The following is a 24,499-nucleotide window of genomic DNA, read 5'->3' as shown; positions in this document are numbered from 1 at the left end:
AGAGTACAAACTAAACGACTGATGCTCAAAGTACAAACAAACAATCTGCATAATTATTGTTACATTCCTTTTTCATTGTTTACCCTGTAAATATTGTTAAAAAAATTAATTTTCAAGTTAATTTCAACAGAGGCCAAAGTCTGAATTAAAATAACAAACAATTAAAAAGATCAAAAATGATTTTACAAAGTCATCAGTAAGCTAGCTTTACCTTATAAAATATATCCCTGATATCAGTCCAACGTGCCTATATGTGATATTGCACCTCTATTGGTATTGGTGTATTTTTCAATATTGTGAGCAATCTCCTCCCACTACATACAGTATATAGGCAAATTACCAATCCTCAATGCCTCACATAGGTGATGAAAACGTGTGAGATTTTCTGTCAATTCCTATTGCTCGGTTTATTGAATAGCACGTGAATACTATCTTCTAAGATTTGCCAAATTATATACCTAAGGTGCCCATTGCACATATTTAAAAAGCCTAAATGAAATCTGTGCCTAACAAACACTTAGCGTACTTTCTACATGCAAGAACAGTTTAATGAACATGGTAAGATCTCTATTCAATGGATATTTCCCTTAACCGCTCCAAAGTCTCGCAGTCTAACAAATTACCCTCGGAATCCCCCGCATATGGGTGGGGGGACCATGAGAGCGATGGGGTACAACGGAGTTCTGTCCCAAAAGTTTTTAAGGAAGATACACCTACAAAGACCACTGTTTCTTGGTAGTCTTGTAGTCTATGTTATATACACTGCATTAACAAGATGAATGGAAGCATTTTTATCCTGGGCGGGTTTGCTGTGGCATTTTACATGATTCTGGAAGATGACTTTTCAGAGCTCTTGAAGCCAACTGGCATGTCTGCAAAGTGATAGTAGCTGCAGATACATCAACGTCATACTGCTAAGGGGCTGCCAACGTGGAGTAAGGGGGGATAACCTGCCAATTATCCCTGCACAAGTCCAGAACATCCGATATAAAACATTAATTTTTTTGCAAATGTTTGGTTTGTGGAAACAATGGGAGAGGAGAAGTGCGAGTGCACGGCGCCTAAACTGGGGCCCCCCACTGATTCTCGCCTGTCATGTTTCTAGCTGTAGCACCCACAAAAGCAAAGCACACAGGCTTACATTTTCATTAGCATATCACTGTATGTATGTGTTTGTGTTTGTGTGTTTCTTTCTACATCTGTGATAATGCATGTACAAGTCAGTGTACAGTATATCATTGTATAAACGTGTGTGTGCTTAAAGAGGCAATCCAAGCAATATCGTACATGTGTTTTTTCTTAATAAATTAGTTCTGTAGTATTAGATAATACTTACTGATTTTTAAAAATGTTTTAACTCTTAATGCCATTTTTCATTAGTTTTAAAATAATGTGTATCCTGTGATTTCTATAGCAGGCTTTAGCCCACCTCCCCAGCTGTGCAAGATCTTTTACACACCTTCCTGTGTGTGATAAGTTGTTGCAAATATTCCCAGCAGTTTGAGCTGCAAACTGTAACAATAGATAATGTTACCTTAGTGATATACGGATACATTGTACAGTAGCTGCGGAGTTACACTGACGGAAGGATTGAGTGAAACTGAAAGGCGGACATTTACTGAACTCTGGGAAGCAGGATTTTGCTGATCGATTACAGGGGAACAAATCGATCGGCAGCTTAAGTAATGAGTTTTCATTCAATGTAATCAAAGACTGCATATATTTAAAATAAATAAATGTATATATATTTTTTATTTTTAAGGGCCACTTGGATTGCCTCCTGAAAGTATGTATCTGTCTTTTTATGTGTGTGTTAAAGTGTTTGAATCATTGCCTTGGTAAGTGTATCAACCTGATGTAGTGAATGTGTGTAGTATGGATACAGCACTTATCTGAGATCTGACTCCAAAAGACTGTTCATGGTCCCAAGGCTCAACAAAGTATCCGGCCGTTCCTCCTTCTCCTACCGTGCACCTCACACCTGGAACAATCTACCAGAGACTCTCACAGCCACCACCAGTTCTTTCAAAACTAAAGCTGTCTCACATTTTAATCTGGTCTGTAACTGTTACATACGCCTATAATATATATTATCTCTAACTGTGCATGCTATCTCTTGTATATAATGTATACCCTGTTCATTTATGTAACCATGTATTTGTAGTGGTATTCCCTGGCCCTCCCTCTGTACCTCCGCTGCAGAGGGTGATCGCGGGCGCTGTCAGGGATGAGCGGCAGACCTGCCGGCACTTTAGGAAGGTGGGGGCTGAGCAGGGAGCATTTCGCGGCGGCCCGATAGTACAGGGCGCCGCCATGGTGTGTCTTGCACATGCGCAGTACCAATGCGCGACGGGAGCATGCGCAGTGAATAGCGCGCGAAGGCTGGCCAATAGAAGAGAGGCCCTGAGCTGGGACTACAATTCCCATGAGCCTCAGCAGGGACACGTGATGCCGGAGAGCGAATAGGAGAGGATTGTGATCAGGCAGGAAAGGGAAGCGTGGGGAAGAGACCACGCTAGCAGTGCGCCCCGGGGAAGCAAGGGGAGAGGAGGTGTGTGTTGCAGGGGGTCAGTGACCCACCTGCATAGGCCAGAGATTTCCCTTAGGCCCCCGTGCAGACCCGGAGTCACCACCAGCTTGTGGTACTGCAAGGAACAGCCATATATATAGGGACAGCATACCTTTTACTGTACTAGCAGACAGCGACACAGTATTCTTTCTGCGCTGCTGTGCAGTCAGGGGTTTGGGAGCAAGCTGCTGGAGACAAGCAACTACTTGTAGGAGACTACGCTGGATCGGCGGATCCTTTGTGAAGCTCATTTACCGACTGCGGACGCGGTCGGAAGGTATTATAAATAAGTGCACCAACACCGGTAACTGCAGGCGCTGATCCCGCCTTGGGGGAGGGTTCTTTGGGGACACTGGGTTGAGTGACCAAGGGACTGGTCCAGTACATTGGACACGGTGTGGGGTACACGCGGTGGTGGGAAACGGGGACATTGCTCCAGTTGAAGTGTGGCAAGGCCACAGGTGTCTGATTGCTAAGTTCCAGCCATTCATGCACTGCGATTATATGTGTGATAAGTGTGATAAGTGTATATTTAGGTTTTGCATTCACTTGCTAGTAAAAGGTTACAACGTTGTTGCTTATTATCATTATTCTTGCCTAGGGGAATCTTACTTATTGGGGATCCTGGGTAAGTGGAGGCGCTGCCAAGTACATATTGTGACCCCAGTTAGCGGAGGCCCAGATCTCGCTGAGCCAGCAGGTACATACAGCACTAGTAGTCTTTCTATATCAGCAGGAAAGAGGGCTACATATTATTTGTCTGAACTCTATGCTCAGGACATACTTGAAAACGAGAGGTAACGCTCAATGTATTACTTCCTGGTAAAACATTTTGATAAATAAATACAAATCAGTGGTGTCATTAGGAGTTGCAGCTATAAATGGCTGAGTGCATCATTAATATTTGCAGCGGCGGATTTCCATATTTGCCGCCCCTAGACACTTGCCTCTGTCGGCCGCCTCCTTTCTGCCTCCCTCCTGCTTCTTTGGAATACCAGCGTCAAATGACGCCGCGACGTCACCAATGTGACATTGTATGGCAACGCGATGTCATGACGGGCGTCCTCAGCGTCATTTTACGCCGGGATTCCAAAGGAGCAGGAGGGAGGCAGAAAGGAGGCGGCCGACACAGGCAACTAGCTTCCCATTGGGTCCGTGGACAGGCCCTACAGCGCAGCAAAATTATATGTGAATTTAAATGTTGCCGCCTTAGGCCCGGGAAATCTGACACTGAATATTTGTGTTTACTAAATATTTGCCTTAACCCCCTGCCAGCGGGATTCTGGCCACAGGGAGTTTTGGGGGAATTATCCCAATTTCTCTGCTAGGAAATAAACGCTTATGCTGCCAGAGAGGCTGCAAAGGGTCATTATATTATGGCCCTGGCCCAAGTAGTCCCAATAACCTCAATCCTTTCATGAAATGCGTAGCAGTTTGCAATAAACTAACTGTGTCCAGCAGTGGGAAATACAATGTTAGAGAGGGGGGGGGGGGGGGAATCCTGCTCAGCTAAGAATAAATTACTTTCTAGAGAGGTGCTACCAGGGATAATACATATGTATAGAAGGGGAAGAGAAAGGATCCCTAAATGATGCACTCAACTCTACTAAATCAAAATAATAAATTGTTTATTGGTATAAATTCAGTAAACACAGAAAAAAGTTCAAACCTAAAGGGATGTGCTAAGGAAATCCTGTGTATGGGTTTCTATTGTTGTCAAATGGCATAGGTAGTTTTAGACCTTAAAGTAGCCATTCATGCTTGATGTAACTTGCAATAGATGTAAAATGTGACATATAACGCCTTCACATAATTACACTGTATGCAGCTGCTGAGATAGATTCCTATAGGGTTATGGCATGAATATACATAGATCCTGTGGAGCGACAAGATACAATAGTATCAGGTGACACTAGCTTAATTACCAATGTGTAGCAATATCGTCAGAATGTGCCTGTGTATTTCACATGGCACTGTTGCCTGCACATATAAGCTTAGTGAATTCCGGAATATAGAAAGCCCCAGTGATCTGTGTAATGATCTACCTGGGGAAAAGTGTTACTATCAGGTAACACTAGCTGATTCCTAAGGTGTAGCAAAGTAATCAGACTGTGCCTGTGTATATCATATGGCACTGTTGCCTGCACCCATACGCTCAATGTAGTCCGGATATATGAAGAGCCCCAGTGATCTGTGTAATGATCTACCTGGGGGTAAACACAGCCCGGTCTACATACAGCCGCCTGATGTAACTGTACACTGACAAACGCTTCCGGTGGTATACAAATAGCTCCGCATTCGCTCGTGACCAATACTGACCAGCACAGGACTGCTGCTTTAAAGCACCTGGTAGCAAATGAGAGGGAGGAGTATATGTTAATGCAAATAAAGGCACCATCATTTTCTGCTTGTGACTGCATAATCTGTTAGAAACTTGTTAGTCAAGATTGTTACATTGACATTGGATGTCACTTGTGTGCACTCTTTCTACATTCCCTTTATTTTGCTCCAGAATTTGATAGAGGGGACCAACCTCAGCCCCCCGAAGTTTTCTATTTCATTTATTATTAATAATAATGTTTTATTTGCTGGTTTATTAGCAATCCCCCATACTTTTTTGGTTTGTTTTACCCCAACCCCCATTAATTTTTTTTTCACAGGATGGAACAGGGGTGTCCTCCGGAGCTGAACCAGGGACCCTCCAGTTCCTGAGCGATGGACTGGTGAAGTTACCGGATTTAGAACTCCCTCCAAGGGACACTAAATAGCAACCAAATATCGGCCAATAGAAAGACGACACATCATCAGTTCCGCCTTTCTACTTGATCGTCATTTAAATCCCCCTTAAAAAACAGGAAATAATACCGGTAAGTATCGTTGGAACCAGGGCGTCCCCTGAGCTGTAAATAGTGTTCAGCTCTAGAGAACCCCCCAAATACTTTTTAAAAAAAGTACTTAATTTTACCACGGGACTATTTCTGGCTTGGTTGCATTGCAACACAAAATGCTATTCAGAACTCTATGTCTAAGTGTTCCAATTTGGCATTTAAAGTATTCTATTAGGGCCGTTCTATACAGCACGCGGCCGCGCGTGCCTATGCGAAAGCGCGTGCACGTGCCGCATGCTTTTCGTGAGTATACTGTGTGAGTATACAGTGTTTGTGTGTGTGTATGTGTGTATGTGTGTATATGTGTATATATGTTTATGTGTAATTTATTATTTATTAAAAAAAAGCATTGTTAAAAATAAAAAATGTATTAGATTAGCGCAAATACACACACACACACACACACACACACACACACACACACACACACACACACACACACATTTTAGCGCAGGCAGCGGCGTGAAAAGATGAATTTCCTCATCTTCGCCGCCCTCTGTCGGCTCCCCTCTCCCTGCCGTGCGCGACCCTTCTATAGAAAGGCTGACTAACGTCAGCCAACTAAAAATTCGCGCGCGCGCGCGGCACTATAGAACGTGCCTTAGCTGGCAGCAATCTTCTTCTATCCCAGATAACCAGCTGCATCTCACTGACAAACGATTCCGAGTGATCCACTTTATAAATATACATAGTAGGCAGGACGGTACCTTTAATGCAGACCGTGTTCACAGCATAATATTGCAGTGTGGTGTGGTCACACTTTCATAGCCTCATTAATAATGAAGCATTAGTTTGATCTAAATTGCATTCTTCCGTGCATCTCTTGGCTTTAAATAAATGATGGGGCTGAAATCAATATAGGAATTTAAGCAGCTATTAATAACATGGAGAAAATAAAGCAAACAAAGTAAACGCATAATCATGGAAAATCAATATGCTGGAGATCAGAGATCAAACGCCCTCCTACTGTCTCTGTATGTTATTCCTACCTACTTAGATTGTAAGCTCTTCAGAGCAGGAACTCCTTTTCCTAAATGTTACTTTTATGTCTGAATCACTTATGCCCATGATCTGCTTTTTGTACTATTTGTTATTTATATGATTGTCACGTGTATTACTGCTATAAAGCGGTATGTACATTAATGGCGCTATATAAATAAAAACATAAATATACATACAAATGTAAGATAAAGGAATGGAGCTGGAATCCTTCCTCAGCATGGGAAATATTGGTGCACAGCATACTGTACTGGCAGAGACCGGGAAGGAGAAGTCTGTTGTTTTTAGTCTCCCTTTTCATTGAAACGTAACGATGTTAGAATTTGTAATTCCAATAAACTGATGCACACAGTTCCCTGATCAACAACAATTTTGTAACTAAATTATTTCCAACAGGAAGTTAACCTTTAGAGTTCCAACTGGTGGCCCCCGTGATTTCCAGTGGATGTCGTAGAACATAGGAAAATGCTATCTCAAACATGGTCCTATTATAGTAACATGTTAGGGTCATAACACTATTTTAAAATAAAATACAAATATTTTACTGGTTCTTTTATGCCCAGAAAGGAAATAATTGTATATATATTTTTGTTAATTTAACAAGATCGTGCCAATATTTATAGTGTAAACTGGAAATGCAGCTTGTAAAGTATGTAAAGTCCATTGAGAAATACAAAATAGAAACAGTCCTGCGCTTACCCCTTCCCACTGGGTTCTTCACATGCTGCTGATGCTTTGGTGTTTCATGTATGACAGAAGTTACAGATGAAGCGGAGCAGTGGCAATGCTGAAAGAAAAGAGTTGCATGAATATTTCCTGTGACAGGAAAAAGAACTCAACCACTCCCCTAAACATCGCAGAGTCTCCATCCCCGGACAGCTAAAACTCTATCATTCACGGGAACTGCCAATGGAATCTGCTGTGTGAGAATACACACATAGCACATCTTGTGTGTGTAACAATAGCTTGTCTCACAGACACACCCTGGGAAACCACTCCTAGATCGCACACACCCCATGCAACAATACCCCCCAAACAGACACCCTGCAACTTCCCACTGCATGTGACAACACCCTTTAGACATACACCCTCTTGCAAGGAAATACACCCTGACACACCTTGTGATATCACTCTGAAATGTACCCCCTGCAAATAATACACCCCAACATACACAGGCCGGGAATTGTGAAAAGCCATTACAACCGAGATTGTCACACCCTGAAAAACACAAAATACGGCTTGGGGCATTACCGCAAATTTAACCCCCAAGTCGTCAAGATTGCGAGAATATTTTCCTATTTTTTTTAGCCTAATCGCCACGCGATAATTAGCTCAATTGCTAATTACCATATTGCAATTACATGAGGATGGGCAAGGTAATATTTCTACCATAAGGCTGTGGAATATAAATGATTACATAACCCTATGGTACAAATTACATTAACCCCTGTAATGCCGGTGTTTACAAAGGGGTCAGGCCCCGGTAAGGGGTGGTGGGAGGGTTTAACCCCATGTTTGCCTTAGTGGTTAGTAAAGCATTGCATGGCAATGCTTTACTAGCCACTTAGGTAGCCATGGGGGGTAGGTAGTGTAGCTTGGGGTGCATAGTGGGTATGCAAGGCACAAAGTCTTCAGTCAGTATAATGGTAACTCAGATTCCAGTCGGCAGTGGGTATATTAGACAGCAAGTCTTCAGTCTGCAATGTATACTGTATAATATATACCCTGTTCACTTATGTAACTATGTATTTGTAACCATGTATTATGTCCTCGCAACGCTATGCCCAGGACATACTTGAAAACAAGGGTAACTCTCAATGTACAGCAAGGCCCCGGGCATACAGTTGGTTCCATTCTAAGGGCCCGCCGTATAGTGAAAATCGCCGGAAAGCGGAACCAGCGATTTTCAGCTGTGCGCATGCGCGACCTCCGTTCGGCGCACGGAACCTACGTTCTGTGCATGCGCGCCGGTGGCAACAGCCTGTTCTGCGCATACGCGACCTCTGAGCAGACATGGCGGCCTCCTTATCAGCAGATCGCCGAGAAGCGGGGCCTTGCTGTATTACTTCCTGGTAAAACATTTTATAAATAAATAAAATATACCAAGCAGTCAGTCTCTACTGTGTTTTCCCGGTGAGACGGTCTGTATTGGGTATGGCTGGGCAGCCAGTCAGTCTTTACTGGGTATGCGGGGTAGTCAGTTTGAACAAAAGTGGCAAATTGTGCTGCATTCGTGAAGAAGCTGAGGGGGGCTGGGAGGGTGGTGTGTGTGTTTTATTCCCTTCTGCAAATGTTCAGGTTTAATTTATTTGGGAAGAAGCTGGGTTCTTGACACCATCTTTGAAACTAGGATTTTGTTTTAACACTTACTCATGTAAAAGAAAAAGGCTGATGTGTACTTTTCAGCCATGTCCTTGTCACGCTTAGCTGAACATCTAAACTATAAAGTGGAGATTTTCTCAAGTTAAAAAAAGAAGTGTTATAAACAAACCAGCTTATTTTTTCATTTATTTTTGGTCTCCTGCCCGTCAGGCTGGCATGATGCACTTGGAACGGCATCATAGACCGGTGCCTTTCCATGGTGGGGGCTATAGTGTACCCGTCAGGCTGGTAACATGTGTCTGGTTTCCACTTTACTGGGTAAAACTCAGAACGGCAAAACAGAAGAGAAATGGGAAAAACATCATATTCTTTAAATACAAATTCAAATGGAACAAAGCAAACAGTGTTTGTGAATAAAGTATTGGGGCGTAGTGCTCGTATCACTCATATTGCAACAATAAATACATAATAAAAAACAGAAGAAATACAGTATTGAGAACGCCGACTCCCCAATACAATTTTTTATTCCTTTTACAAGACTAGGGTGGCATCATTTCTAACTTGTAGTACTTGTTTTGGGATATTATACTTGGGAGTGTGAAATCCCATCCTTCTTGCACAATACCAAAAACACATTAATACCACCTGCAAATCTGACCGTGCGAGGACTTCTCCTCAGGATAGAACTCCCCAAACCATGTCTATTCCATTGACTAAATTTAGGGTATCGTCTATATCATTTATTTGGGGAATCATTCCTGGAAGGGAGAATTCACTCATTTACCACTATACCGAGAACACACAGGCACAAGAGTCCAGCGTACCCTGCCCCAGAATATTAAAGTGACTCCCCAGAACTATTTCTATTCTTTTCACGCGACTTCGATCTACGGTGTAATTCCTGGAATTGAGAATTCCACCTCCATTTAAACTCTACCGCAGGGGTGCGCAAACATCTGTTGCTGCGCACCCCCTGCTTCTACTCCCGCGGTGCTCTCGCTCCCTTACCTTCCTGCCGGGACATCACGTGACCGCATTGCCATGACGAAAGGGCCAGGACGCCTTGAAACGTGGCTCTATTGTGCACATATATCAACGCGTGTCTGCTAACATTTCCTCTCCCTGTGTGTGCCAATTGTTTCTGTAGTACTTTTTTTTTTTTGATACATTAAAGAAACTTGGTGAGACCAAAGGAAAATGTAAGTCCTTAATTTTCTTCCATTTACTTTTTGATTGCTGATCCAGTATGTTTTTTTTTTTATACATGTATACATCCAGCGGTATAGATACAGGATGCTAGCACCTCCATCCGAATTATAGTAGACAGGGGGAGGGCTAGTCAATTCTATATTTTTTAAACAAAATGCACCGTATCGGAGTCCCCAGATACCTTGGCAAAGCACCAAAAAGATGCAAATCGGCTGTCGGTGAGTGGGATGTTAGTCCTTGCTCCCATAGGGCTAAACCTGTAATGCTCCGTGTAATTATACTGGTGGTGGATATGGTTGTGGTGCAAGTCTGGCATACATTTGGGCATGTGTCTTGTGCATATGGTTTAAATGTAAGAGAATAAATGGACTGATTTCTGCATAAGGGGCGACCACTGTTTAACCCATTTTTCTTAATGTAAAATAAGATCTACTAGGTCTGATATATTTTGTTATCCTCTTCTGCTTTAAGATACCCGTTTTCTAAAATGAAACAGAGAACCAGAAAAAAAACACTATGACAAAATGTATATATTTTTTTTAAAGTTTAAACACAATGACTTTATTAGTGATTGTTTACCGTAAACAGGCTGTATGACAAACAAAATGGGGCAAATGATTGAATTATCGATTTTGTTTATTTTTCTAAAATGTTCATGGCTTTCTGTGTTCAGGTAACTTCTACCTTCCTTGTTTTAAGCACGTGGTATCAGTCTTTACAAAGCTCAGGCTCACATGGTCTTGTGCAACGGATTCCCATGATGCACAGCGACCAACTGCAAATGTAAAGATCTGCTGTAGGCAACACACACAGCTCTTGCTTCCACTAGGTAGTTGCCTGGACATGTTCAGCTTTTGCAGTGATTGTGGTTTAGTGTTTAGCTCATCACATGTACCAGCTATATTAAATGTCGGTCTTTCTATCTCAACATCTTAGGTTAAGATTTCCTGCCAGATCCATGACCTTATTTTAGACTTCTCACCTTTAGAGAATTCAGGAAATAATACTGAACAAGTTTTTAAAAAGCGTAAAGGCAGACATGGATGTCACAAACATGAAGCTCTCTTGAAGAAGTAAGTCTGTTGGTGCATAAGGAGTCTGGTTGTTCCAGTTTATTGGGTACCCACTCTGTCTCATGTATGGTACTAATGAAGTTGTGTAGCAGACATAGGTGAAAGAATTCATGCCATGCAGGGTCCAAGTTAAGGACACCTCTATATATACTGTTGTAAGCATTGTGGCAGGACGGCTTGTAAGAGCCCAGACAGTGTATTTTTGGCCTTAAACTCTTTAGTGGTTTATTTTCCCACATCACAAGTTATTTATACTGTCCCTTTAAGGCAAAACATGAACCATAAAAATAAAAGCCTACTCCACAATAGGGAGGCTAGCTACAGGTGAAATTCTATATAAAACATATAAAAAATACTGTATAAAACAATGAATTGTCCTTAGCTGTGGTGCAGTGTGGTGGTTTGATCCAACCCAGGAGGCTACAGGAAATCCCTCTGGAACATAACAGCTTCAGACTTGACAGTTCTGCTCCCTCAGCAGGGTTGTGGTTAAGGTTCCTGGGTGTGGTTGCCAGGTGGTCCCAGCAGGCCCTGCATCTGGCAGGCCTGGGGAACCGTACCAACCAGTGTCCGTCCTGGTTGGGGAAAGTCACTCTTCCCTGGCAGCTTACTGCCTGCCTTTTAACCCCCTTGGCAGTCAGGATTTAGTCTGCCTTCATCAACTGCACATGCAGCTAGCCTCTCCAAAAAGAGTTTAACTGCCTGTATGCTGGAAAGCACACATACTACACCTCACTCTAGCATACAGAATCCATGACTGTAACAGCAACAAGAAATGTCATTGATATTTGTAGGAATTAGTCATAGATCTTAGGAAAGTAGATTGTTCTTGAGGAGTAATTAAAAGCATGCTCAATTATGCCATAACCAGTGCAGAAAACAAATCAGCCTCAAATGTTATCTTGTAGCCAATTGTGTCCCTTTAAGCTCTGCAAGGCATGTTTGTGACTGTCCTGTTTTTTCATAAATTTAGCAAAAGGTCTAATCACTTTTAAATGGCACACATTATGGCAGGGTGGATAACTGAATGAGTGTTTCTCATATGGTTCAGTTGTGGCACTAAGGCTGCGTCCATAGAGGGTACAGCCGTGTGGAGGCTGAGGGAAAGCAGGTGCTTTCCCTGGCCTTAGTACGCGCGCCGCCTCATTGGGTGAACCGCTCACGTGACCTCCCTATCGCGAGAGAAATCACTTTTTACTGATTTCACGCGCATCCCGCGCGCACGCTGTATAGACCCGATCACTGCCTTATGGCGCACGGTCTGCCCCTGTCTGGACACAGCCTCAGATTACTCATGCAAACCTTGGCTTGGCATTTTGCTAGTGTAGATGCTCGGGCGTCTGTTGCATCAAATGCAGATACTGTAGTGGTAACATTTCATCCTGCATGACTGCTCATACCAAGGCTTTCTTAAGAATCTGGGGCAGCAGTAATTTCCATATTATCTTTTGTTCTTGTTTTTTTCTGTCCAGATCGTACATTACCTCTTTTTTTCTTTTTTAGCCGGTGAGGCTCAAGTGTCTTTTTGTCTTTGAACTTTCTAATCCCAAAGACTGTTCAGCAGAATGTGGTAGTACTCAGTAGAGCTGTTGCATGAACAGGCTTATTTTAGGAATAAATTCACTGTGTATTTTTTTAATCTAGTGATTGTAAACCATTGTTGCACAGTATCCAGAGAAAGTGTATTCTGCACCCGGGAGAGGAGTTTTGCCATTGCTTCGTTTCTTGAGCATCCATCACAAAATCTATCCCGTTTTGCATATATGGCGTCTCCCCACTCCGTACCGTGTCTATTATCTGTTCTGGATTGAGGACATCTGTAACGTTTACCTCTTCTAAATTCATATGAAAACCATTGCATGTTTTAGTGAAGTTATAGTTTCCAATAAAACATGTACCTCTAGGATTTATCTATTTTTTTTTACAAAGGAAAAAATTCTGAATGTAAGAGTGATAAGATCACAGAATCTGCTCTGATCTCCTTCCAGCCAGATAATCATTTCAATACAACATCAAAAATCAGAGATTATATTTTTAGTAGCACCACTTTAGGGCAGTACACAACCCAGGCCATCAAGAAGACACTCCTGCTTAGAATTGAATCTTTATGAAATTCCTTATAGTATGAGAAGACTGGCTCAATTTCATAGAGATCTGTTTGAAACAAATAATGCAATCATTATTTAATCTACCTCTCCAAAAGTCTTACAATGTGGGTTACATACAATGCAATATCAGAGTCTCCACGCTTTGCAACCCAGAAACGTATATCCTTTAGAATATAAATTCCAGCAGTTTACAGCTGTATAATTTGGAACAGTGACTTGATTGGTGCATATACCAACATGTTGCGTTTACAGTTCTGGTATGTAAACATGTATTATTTTACAGAACAGCTGATGTGTAAACGGTTTTCCTTTGATGCAACATAAATACTAAGAGCAGTACAGGAGCTTCTTGGAACGCAATATGTCGAAACAGTTGCACAGAAATGTAGATGTCTCCCAGCTTAAAAGTAGTGTCATGAGATAAACATAAGAGGAACAATCGAAAACACATCAAGAATTGACTGAAACTCAAGATATCATTTCTCTCATACCGGCTGTAGTGAATATGGCAGAAATGATGAAGTATTTTAATTAACCTAGCAAATGAGAGGTCAGCATTGGTTACAAATGGTCTTAAAAATACATGAATTGTTTAATGACAGGACAGGCTTTCTGTCCATGACTAGTTGTATGTGCTGATCTAAAGATGAAGGATATCGGGTTTTATAATTGGGGGAATGAAATGTGGTTTTCCTGACACTATATATAGAGGGAAAGTTTAAACGTCACAAGAGAGGTTTTTTTCTTTTCTTAGTTGTAAAAATGTCAGCCAGAGCGGATAGATGAAAGGGATGGGTATATGTGTTTCTCAATGAAAGGAATTTAGAATATAAAGCCCTACCTATGAATTAGATTTCAACCAAGGGAGCATCTGACATCAGCAAGATACGTGACGTCTCATACTTTTCAGTCAGTACCTTTTGTGAGGACTAAACCTTATACAGAACATGTTTACTGGTAACATATCAAATTGGGAACCAAGGCAAAATAAAAGCTAGGACACTACAACAGTAACAGAAATATATATAGTCTTGGGGAGTCACTTTTCATATCCCGAGCCACAGTATCGGGGCACTATTGCCCAAGTGCTTTATATGTCTGTTCAGTAAGGCGGGTTTGATTTCTCACTTCCAGCAATGACACGGATTACAGAAAATGAGAACCTAAAAGGTAGTTAAAAAGGAACACAATACGTTTCGGAGAGTCATTTTTATATAGTGAGGCAGGATACTGGGAACACTAGTGACCATGACAGTTGAAAACGAGAGGTCATTCTCAATGTAGTTTGTGTGTGTGTGTGTGTGTATATATATATATCTCGGCGGTGTTACAATGGATAATGCAAGAAAGATTTAACTTAAAAACAGTGTTTCTTGTAATGTTTCTGTGACTGAAACCTATCCCTCCTCCCTGTGCTGCATGTGATTTATGACTTAAGGTGTTAAATGGTCCCTGAATGTTAGTGATGTAAGAGTATGTGTGTGTGTGTCACCCACATAAGGACTGCTGCCTCCAGGGGGTGCGAGCTGTCTCTCTTCCCCCCTCCCCCTCACCAGGAGGGTTGTAGGATTCTCGCGTGCCAACAGGGGGGGGGGGGGAGAGGGATACTCGCGTTGGCTATTTAAATCCTGCGCTTGCTTGAGCTCCTCACTATATCCGATATAGTGGTAAATGAGTGAATTCTCATTGTACAGATTACAAACCATGAGATCCTAGTCGAGTGAAAGGAATAGAATTAGTGTTGAGGAATCACGGTTATATCCTGGGGCAGGGTACTCTGAACACTGCCGCCCATTTGTTCTTCATGTGTTCTCAGCTTAGTGGTAAATTATAGTGAATTATAACGCCTAGGAATGACTACTGAAATAGTCTTGGGAAGTCACTTTTGTTCCCTGGGGAAGAACACTCAGAACACTATTACTTAAATGCTTCCTGTGTGTTTTTGGCAGGGTATAAAATGGGCTTGAGTTCTCACTCTCAGGAATGGTTCCCCGAAACAACGGATACAGATTGCAAATAGTGAGACCCTAAAGCAGTAAATTGAATGGATATACAGCTGCAGCCAGATCCATCTCCACCCTGCCCTGCAAATGCTGCGGGTGAACCATGGCCCAAGTGTGGCCGGATCACAGCGGGGAATTGCCCATCAGGATTAACACTGCGGGGGCCCCTGCTTCTGAGTGGGATTCCCTGCTGTGTTAATCCTAACGGGGCAATTAGCCTAGTGAGTTTTTAGCTGTGGGGCTCTGCCGCAATCTGGTCCTGGTCAGGTTGCATTTCAGCTGCAGTTTCCTTAAGGCAAACCGCTGAATTAATCTGGCTGTGTCTGTGGTATTGAGGAGTTAGGCCACGGATATAATAGGCCCGCGACGGAGCGCATGGTGTCACGCGTGCAAGTTGGCCAAGCGATCTGTGGCCTGTGATCCACAGCGACGAGGATGCGTGGCCGTGGTTACATGAGAGGTTCGCCCTCATTGGCTGAACAGCGCACGTGACCTGGCCGTCGCACGACAAACACAAAACTGTTTGTCTGCTCCAGAATCGCACGCTCTATGGTCTGCCTCAGAGTTTCGCCCTTTTGTTCGCGTGGCGCAGAGTATGGACGCGGCCTTACGTGTATATCCTGGGGAACAGTTTTCAGAACACTAGGTTCATAGTGTTATTTATTTGCGATTGGTATTGTGCAATATGAATGCGATTTCTGTAAACACTGTTTTTGCTTTTTTTTCCGATTGGGTTTTCTTTAATCCCTTTAATACAGGAGGGGCGGTGGCATTGGTGGTTCATAGCAGTCACGTCACTCTGACACCCTGCGCCTGACCCCTCCAAACCCCCCCCCCCACCCCCCCGCCGGAGCCCTGCTGTCTCCCAAAACATTCTGCTGGCTTAAGATCTGCCACTGAAACGTCTGGTGTGGAATCCCCTCCGTTGCTGCTCTCTAGGGACAGCTTCTTTAACACCATAACTGGTCCGGACGGAGGCTATCCCGATCAGAGGGGACATCAGTGATACAATCAGAGCTGGCGTGGCTTCCCGATTACAGCTGAGGAGAGACCCCTACCTGAGATCAGTTCATTCCTACTGCCATTTTATCACGATTATTTGTGAGCGCGCATTTTTAAGGTTACTCCAACCTAGCATTATGTATTAAATACGGTAATACACTATGGGGCATGCACTGCCGTGATTTTTTTTTTTAGATTTGTTTGGAACTGGTTCATTCCACAGAAGCAGCTCAGACAAAGATTCATCTGGGCCATCTATCCCATACCATACATCCTTTTGGAATACTGCTATTTTTGTTTTGTTGCTACACATTTTTATTGTTTAGCAATATATCGCTGCACATCTTTTAGCGCTGAATTTCTCTTCTTTTGAGAGATATATAAATAAATAACGATCCGCACCATCGTATCTTTACGCCTGTGATAGACACACACACACACACACACACACTTAGGGATCGTTATTGCCACAGTCCAAGAATGCGGAAATCCCATTTGAGAAATGTCAGTGTGTAGATCCTACTAATTCCATCCACACCTGAAGCTTGAGAACATACGACACTATATTTTGCGCGTTTCGTTTCTTCTGCCTCCTGTTTTTGTTCAGGGAATGTCGCGCGCCCCTACGTGTGAAGGCTCGCAAACTGGTGTGTCTGGTTTGCAAGTGTTCCTGCCACCGGAATCTTCCTCCCAGGAAGGACACTGAGCAGATCATTTCTTGCCCACAGTCTTACTGGCAGGAACCGGTCATGTTGTTTCATGTATAGCAAACCCATTAGGCAGCAGCTTGGTACCCTTTTCTTGACTAGCAGGCAGGTCATGCACTTCTTGTTTGGAGAGGACATATTGTCCCCCCAGTTAAATATTTTCTTTAGGTACATCAAAACGTCAGTTACTTTATTTGCGTTTTCTTTGGGTTGCAAGAAGAACTAAACATTTTCTATCACTCTGTCATTCTTTCATCAATGAGTTTTAGGGTCTTCCCAGCTGGAAGGGCAAAATATTTTAATTTTAACAGTACTTCTAAATTGAACAATTTTATTTATACATTTTACACAAATAATAACCAAAACTATCTAGTAAAAAATCATTAGTGTGCATGGATTGCATGGGCCATACCATGTCTTCTGATGCCAGAATCTGTCTCATGGTGTAGCACTGCTTAATAAATTAGGCCCTCAAACTTTAGAATTAAAATAACTCAATGCAACATAAAAAGGAACCATAATCTGAGCTGTACTATGTCTATGAGAACAAAATAGACATTGCACATCTCAAATTGGATTCACACAGCGTAATACTGTTACAACAGCCCAGTCATCCTAGCACGCCTGCTGTCCCTACACCAGGGGTGCGCAACTCCAGTCCTCTAGCCTCCCCCAACAGGTCAGTTTTTCAGGATATCCCTGCTTCAGCACAGGTGGTTCAATCAGTCTCTGCTTCAGCACAGGTGGCTCAGAGGCTCAGTATTAGATGGAGCCACCTGTGCTGAAGCTGGGATATCCTGAAAACCTGCCCCGTTGGGGGGGGTCTTGGGACTGCAGTTGAGCACCCCTGCCCTACACCACTGCATGCTGTGCATTAGTTTCTGGCTACTGAAAGGTTTCAGCTCTCCTGTTTTGTTTAGGATTTGCTAGCCTATAGCAGACTATATGACGCCCGGCATGAGACGCTGTTTCTATTTAGGGATGTGCCGTTTCTCGTGTTGATATTTTCCACGTTCCTGAGACGCAGGTGACCCTGGCGGGATATAATGGCATTACGTGCTATGGCACTGTGGTTGGAAGTTGTTTCATGATATTCTGCCACACAGCGGTTTCTGCTCCAGGTGTTGCTCTTCTGCTGCCCAATTTGTGGCTTCAGTTATAACAGGAATTTGTGATTAATTCATAAACTAATCTCACACGTATTCCAGGGCTTTCGATGGGTAGTTTTCATTGTTAAATACGATGCTAATTTTTGCACCGGGTTGATAACCTACAATAATGACCGTATAAAAAAAAAAAGCATACTGTACTTGCATACTAATAGCTGTCCACTATAATGTTAAAGAGGCAATCCAAGTAGCTCACATTTTTTTTTGTTTTAATATATAGTTTTTGATGACCTTTATTGAAAACTAATTACCTAAGCTGCAGATCGATTGTTTCTCCTGTAATCGATAAGCAAAATCCTGTTTCCCAAGGTTCACTAAATGGCTGCCTTTCTGTTTCAAATCAATCCTTCTGTCAGTGTAACTCAGCAGCTACAATGTATTCTTATATTACTAAGGTAACATTATTTATTATTTCAGTTTACAGCTCAAACTGCTGGGAAATTTGGCAACAAATTATCCCAAACAGGAAAGTGTTACAAAGACCTGACACTACTCGGGAGGTGGGCTAAAGCCGGCTATAGGAATCACAGGATGCTCATTATATTAAAACATTAAAAATCGAATACAACATAATAATAATTGTAAGTATTATCTAATACTACAGAGCGGATTTATTTAAACACACGTAGAATATTGCTTGGATTGCTGCTTTAAATGGCACTTTATGACGAAAACGATACTAAACAGACGTTTCATAAGAATAAATTACTGCCGATACACATCAACCATGTGTGTTTGGACAACCTCGCCAGCACTCCGTCATTAACTTTCGTGAAGCTTACTGCGACCATTTGCTCACATTTTTTTCCTATTCCCTCTCAGGGCTCGGCCTTGATCACTGGAAGATCACCGCATTCAGATCTGCCACAACGTGAGGATGGCAAGTATAAAGCTAATCAGTGAGAGGAACCGTAGTGAAGCATTGCATTATGGTTCAGTTCTCAGTCAATGACTTCGCTCATGCTTTAGCCTTGTGGGTTACTGGGATCCTTTAATCACTGCAATTTAAATGTGTATATGCAGAGACTTCAGCCCAGAGGTTGTCCCAAGGGAATTATTTTGATGCTCTTGGTGACCAGGCACCAGGCCATACAATCATTTATTTTCCCCGTAGCCATGTATGCGAAACATACATTTAACGTAACAGGTTTAGATATAATGGTTACACAAGGATGAGTCTTTTTGGTAACCTTCCTTAGAGCTTCAACATTAAAGCTGCAGTTCAGTCAATATCCTGCATGTGTGTTTTTTTTAAAATAAATCAGTTCTGTAGTAAGAAAAAATACTTTTAGCATTTTCTGTTTTAAAAAAAACAACTTTGAAAGACCAATTTTCTAGTATTCTATTTTAACAACCATTTGCTAAGGCACTGCCCCTTCATGGCCTGTCACAAGCCCTGGCACACCCCTTTTCAGCCCTGCCCTCCCTCTCTCTAAACGTGCACTAGCATGAGTGTCTTGTTAGTTTCTGCACACACACACACACACACACACACACACACACACACACACACACACACACACACACACACACACACACACACACACACACACACACACACACACACACACACACACACACACACACACACACACACACACTATCAGCTATATAATATATATATATAATTTTTTTTTATTTTGGACAAATCACACAAAAATCTACTTGCCCCCTTTCCCGCCTTGTATATAAAAAAAAAAGAAATACAAAAAAAAAAAAAAGAAATTGAATCAATTCCTAGTAAGAACAATAACAAAAAACCTTTATGAGAACGGTTTATTTATTGTATTACTTTTATACTTCACTACAATCAAGTGTGTGTGTGTGTCACTAATTTAGAAAAAAAAATGAGATGTAAATTAGAGGGAGAGGGGGGCGACGCCGACACAGAGGGAGAGGGGGGCGACGCCGACACAGAGGGAGAGGGGGACGACGCCGACACAGAGGGAGAGGGGGACGACGCCGACACAGAGGGAAAGGGGGGACGACACAGAGGGAGAGGGGGGACGACACAGAGGGGGGGGACGACACAGAGGGAGAGGGGGGACGACACAGAGAGGGAGGGGGGGGGTGGGAGAGTGGGTGGGGTGGGAGAGTGGGTGGGGTGGGAGAGTGGGTGGGGTGGGAGGTGTTTGTGTGACCTCCGCTATCCCGCTCCCACCCCCCAAACACACCAATGTGTTAGTCCCCCTTGCCGGCACCACTCACCCCGAGCCCCCCCTGCCCCAAACCACCTCCAAAATAGTCCCCCTTGCCGGCGCCACTAACCCCGAGCCCCCCCTGCCCCAAACCACCTCCAAAATAGCCCCCCTTGCCGGCGCCACTCACCCGAGCCCTCTCCCCCTCCAAACACGTCTAAAATTGCCCCCCTTGCCGGCACCACTCACCTGAGCCCCCCCCATCCAAAATAGCCCCCCTTGCCGGCGCCACTCACCGAGCCCCCCCCCCTCCAAAGTTGTCCCCCTTGCCGGCGCCACTCACCTGAGCCCCCCCCCCTCCAAACACCTCCAAAGTTGCCCCCCTTGCCAGCGCCACTCACCCCCATATATTTATATAAAGGCATACAATATAAGGAGGGATACACAGAAGGGAAAAACCTCCTGCTTCTCCTACTGCACCACGTGATGGGATCGGGAGTGTGCACACGTCACTGGGAGGCTCATGAATATTCATGAGCTTCCACTGAGTGACAGAAGCAGATGAAAAACATATGCCGTATCTAAAGATGTCGCCAAATTTCACCGATCAATACATGGAGAACGAATTGACCGGCAGCTATACAGTTCTTTAGGTAAATAGAGATTGCCCACATGAAACTATTGAATTAAAAAAAAAAAAGACTGAACTGCAGCTTTAAAGCTGCACTTCAGTCAATATCCTGCATGGTTTTTTTAATAAATCAGTTCTGTACTGTGAGAAAATACGTGTAGCATTTTCTTTTTTTTTTTAAAAAACAACTTTGAAAGACAATTTTTAATGTTTTCTAATGTAACGAGCATTTTTGTTCCCATAGCAACCCTTTAGAAAGGCACAACCCCTTCCTTTAATGTAACAGGCTCTGGCACACCCCTTTGTGAGTCCTGCCCCCTCCACAGCCGTGCACGAGCATGAGCACAAATGTATCAGTCATTGCCTGGTCACATGATCTTCCCCCAGAACTGACAGCAGCAGCAGCAGAAAAGGAGTAGCTCAGAATTAATTAATTAAACCTTATTCCATTGCACGTGTGTAGTTAATGTTAAATATTAACAACTCATTTAAAATCAAATCTGTATATATAATACTGTAAACAATATGTATATTTAATTTTGTGTGTATGTGAACGTGTACAATTCAATGTGTGATTAAAATTAATAATGGCTTGTTCTTGTATAGCGCTGCTAGTTTTACATAGCACTTTACAGAGACATTTTGCAGGCACAGGGCCCTGCGGAGCTTAGTTGTGTATGTATGTGTGTGTAGGATATAGATATATATGCACACGCACGCATATACATGCACACATACACATGTGCACACGCGCACACATACATGCACACACACGCACACATATACATGCGCACACGCACACGTATACATATACACGCACACAAACATGCGTACGCGCACACGCACACATAAATATGCGCACACACAGTGTGTATGTATATGTGTGTATATATTTATGGTTTTGCTTGACCTGAGGAAGAGAGGAAAACTCTTGAAAGCTTGTCCCATGACACAAATTCTTGGTCCAAATAAAAAAAAGGTATCAACAAATACTGAAGAATTCATATATTCTGGTGTGTGTGTGTGGCGAAGGACAGCAGCCGGCAGCGACAGAGGACAGCAGCCGGCAGCGACAGAGGACAGCAGCCGGCAGCGACAGAGGACAGCAGCCGGCAGCGACAGAGGACAGCAGCCGGCAGCGACAGAGGACAGCAGCCGGCAGCGACAGAGGACAGCAGCCGGCAGCGACAGAGGACAGCAGCCGGCAGCGACAGAGGACAGCAGCCGGCAGCGACAGAGGACAGCAGCCGGCAGCGACAGAGGACAGCAGCCGGCAGCGACAGAGGACAGCAGCCGGCGGCGACAGAGGACAGCAGCCGGCGGCGACAGAGGACAGCAGCCGGCGGCGACAGAGGACAGCAGTTGGCGGCGACAGAGGACAGCAGCCGGCAGCGACAGAGGACAGCAGCCGGCAGCGACAGAGGACAGCAGCCGGCAGCGACAGAGGACAGCAGCCGGCAGCGACAGAGGACAGCAGCCGGCAGCGACAGAGGACAGCAGCCGGCAGCGACAGAGGACAGCAGCCGGCGGCGACAGAGGACAGCAGTTGGCGGCGACAGAGGACAGCAGCCGGCAGCGACAGAGGACAGCAGCCGGCAGCGACAGAGGACAGCAGTTGGCGGCGGAGGGAGAGAAGGACGGCATCCTGCAGCGAAGCTCGGCAGCGGCAGAGGACAGCAGTTGGCGGCGGAGGGAGAAGAGGACCATGTGAATGGAGCAGGAGCGGGACAGGAGGGCGGTAGGGAGGAATTACGCTGTGGCAGCGGCAGACACCGGAAGTCAGAGAATACTTCTGTCAGACCGCTGGGGTGCGCACATACGTGTGTGTATACACACACACACACACACACACTATATATATATATATATATCACACAAACTATATATAACACACACACACTATATATATATATATATATATCACACAAACTATATATAACACACACACACACAATATATATATATATATATATATATATATATATATATATATATATATATATATATATATATATCACACAAACTATATATAACACACACACACTATATATATATATCTATATGACAAACAGAAAAGAAATAAGCTGCGCCTCTGATAAAGTGACCAGTATGAAAAATATATATATAGTGGCTAACAATTATATATAACAAATGTGAACTATTGTGGGTGAATACCTAATCAACAATTAGCAAAAATATGGACCTAAAAATCATATATTAGGCCCATAAAAAATGAAAAACAACATGTATATAAAAAAGCATAAAAGTGATAAACCAGTCCTCAAAAATGGTTCCAATGAAAATTATATGGGTGCTGGTGTAGAGGGTCCCCGGCAGCTCTCAATGTGGACAAACCACGTCCACAGGGAATCTAGAAGGAAAAGGAGAGGAGAGAGCGCACGCCCATAGCGTAAAATTGTAGATTTAATGAGGGGAAGGGGGGGAGGGGGTAAAAAACGCACTTACAAAAGTACAATAAAATCAAGCATATTGTGATTATAATCACCACCATCCGGTTAATACTGCATATCTTGGGGCGATCCCAGTCTCCAAATGTGAAGGGTAAATGTCCCAGCAGGTTTCCAGGGCTGGTATGCTGTGTAGAAGTCCAAGAAAATAGCTCCGTTTGTGTAAGTCTCTGTAGCACTTGCGCATGGATGAGTCCACTCCAGCGCTAGGTAATGACGTCAGTGTCAATGCGTCCGACGTAATGACGCTCCCTGACGCGTTTCGGCAGTCACGGCTAACTTTTTCAAAGGGATGTTATGAGAGGGGGAGGTCCAGTATTTAAATATGCAACCTAATGATTTCAATTATTCGGAACGCCCCAGGGGGGGGGGGGGGGGGCGTTCCGAATAATTGAAATCATTAGGTTGCATATTTAAATACTGGACCTCCCCCTCTCATAACTTCCCTTTGAAAAAGTTAGCCGTGACTGCCGAAACGCGTCAGGGAGCGTCATTACGTCGGACGCATTGACACTGACGTCATTACCTAGCGCTGGAGTGGACTCATCCATGCGCAAGTGCTACAGAGACTTACACAAACGGAGCTATTTTCTTGGACTTCTACACAGCATACCAGCCCTGGAAACCTGCTGGGACATTTACCCTTCACATTTGGAGACTGGGATCGCCCCAAGATATGCAGTATTAACCGGATGGTGGTGATTATAATCACAATATGCTTGATTTTATTGTACTTTTGTAAGTGCGTTTTTTACCCCCTCTCCCCCCCTTCCCCTCATTAAATCTACAATTTTACGCTATGGGCGTGCGCTCTCTCCTCTCTTTTTCCATATATATATCTATATCTATTTATCAGGTGTACCACATAGCAGCAGCAGCAGCAGCAGCAGAGAGGGGAGGAAAGATCAATACAAGCATATGAGAGGCGCATCTAGGAAGAAGTCCTGTCTGGGTTCAATACAACACGGTACCCCAACCCACAGCTAATGTATACTTCTCTGCAGGAGCAACACGGCTGCAACAACTGCAACTAAACTCGCAGGGCGAGAGATTTTAATACACAATAATAATCGGCAGAGCACAAATGGTGTAAATCCATAAGGACAGCAACAGATGGACTACACAATGGTTACACAACACGTTGTTAAAAGGAGACTGCTGCTTCAAATATTCAAATAGCACACTACCTGTTTCATTCAACTATATATATATA

General features: G+C 43.5%; 1 protein-coding gene across 5 annotated transcripts in view; it reads right to left on the bottom strand.

Annotated features, from left to right (window-relative positions):
* The window catches only part of KRIT1 (KRIT1 ankyrin repeat containing), a 71,148-nt gene that overhangs the window by 29,740 nt on the left and 16,909 nt on the right, over nt 1–24,499 (bottom strand). For 3 of the 5 annotated variants that reach the window (XM_075587375.1, XM_075587371.1, XM_075587372.1), the window contains exon 3: nt 7,156–7,243. The gene's annotated coding sequence lies outside the window, so the exon portion shown is untranslated. Of the gene's footprint in view, nt 1–6,164; nt 6,304–7,155; nt 7,244–24,499 lie in introns of all 5 variants that reach the window. The other 2 variants (XM_075587373.1, XM_075587374.1) reach the window with 1 other exon arrangement.

Source organism: Ascaphus truei, chromosome 2 (genome assembly GCF_040206685.1).
Source record: "Ascaphus truei isolate aAscTru1 chromosome 2, aAscTru1.hap1, whole genome shotgun sequence".
Taxonomy (NCBI): Eukaryota; Metazoa; Chordata; class Amphibia; order Anura; family Ascaphidae; genus Ascaphus; species Ascaphus truei.
Note: the sequence above shows the minus strand (reverse complement) of the source record. Positions and strands in the feature narration are given on the sequence as shown.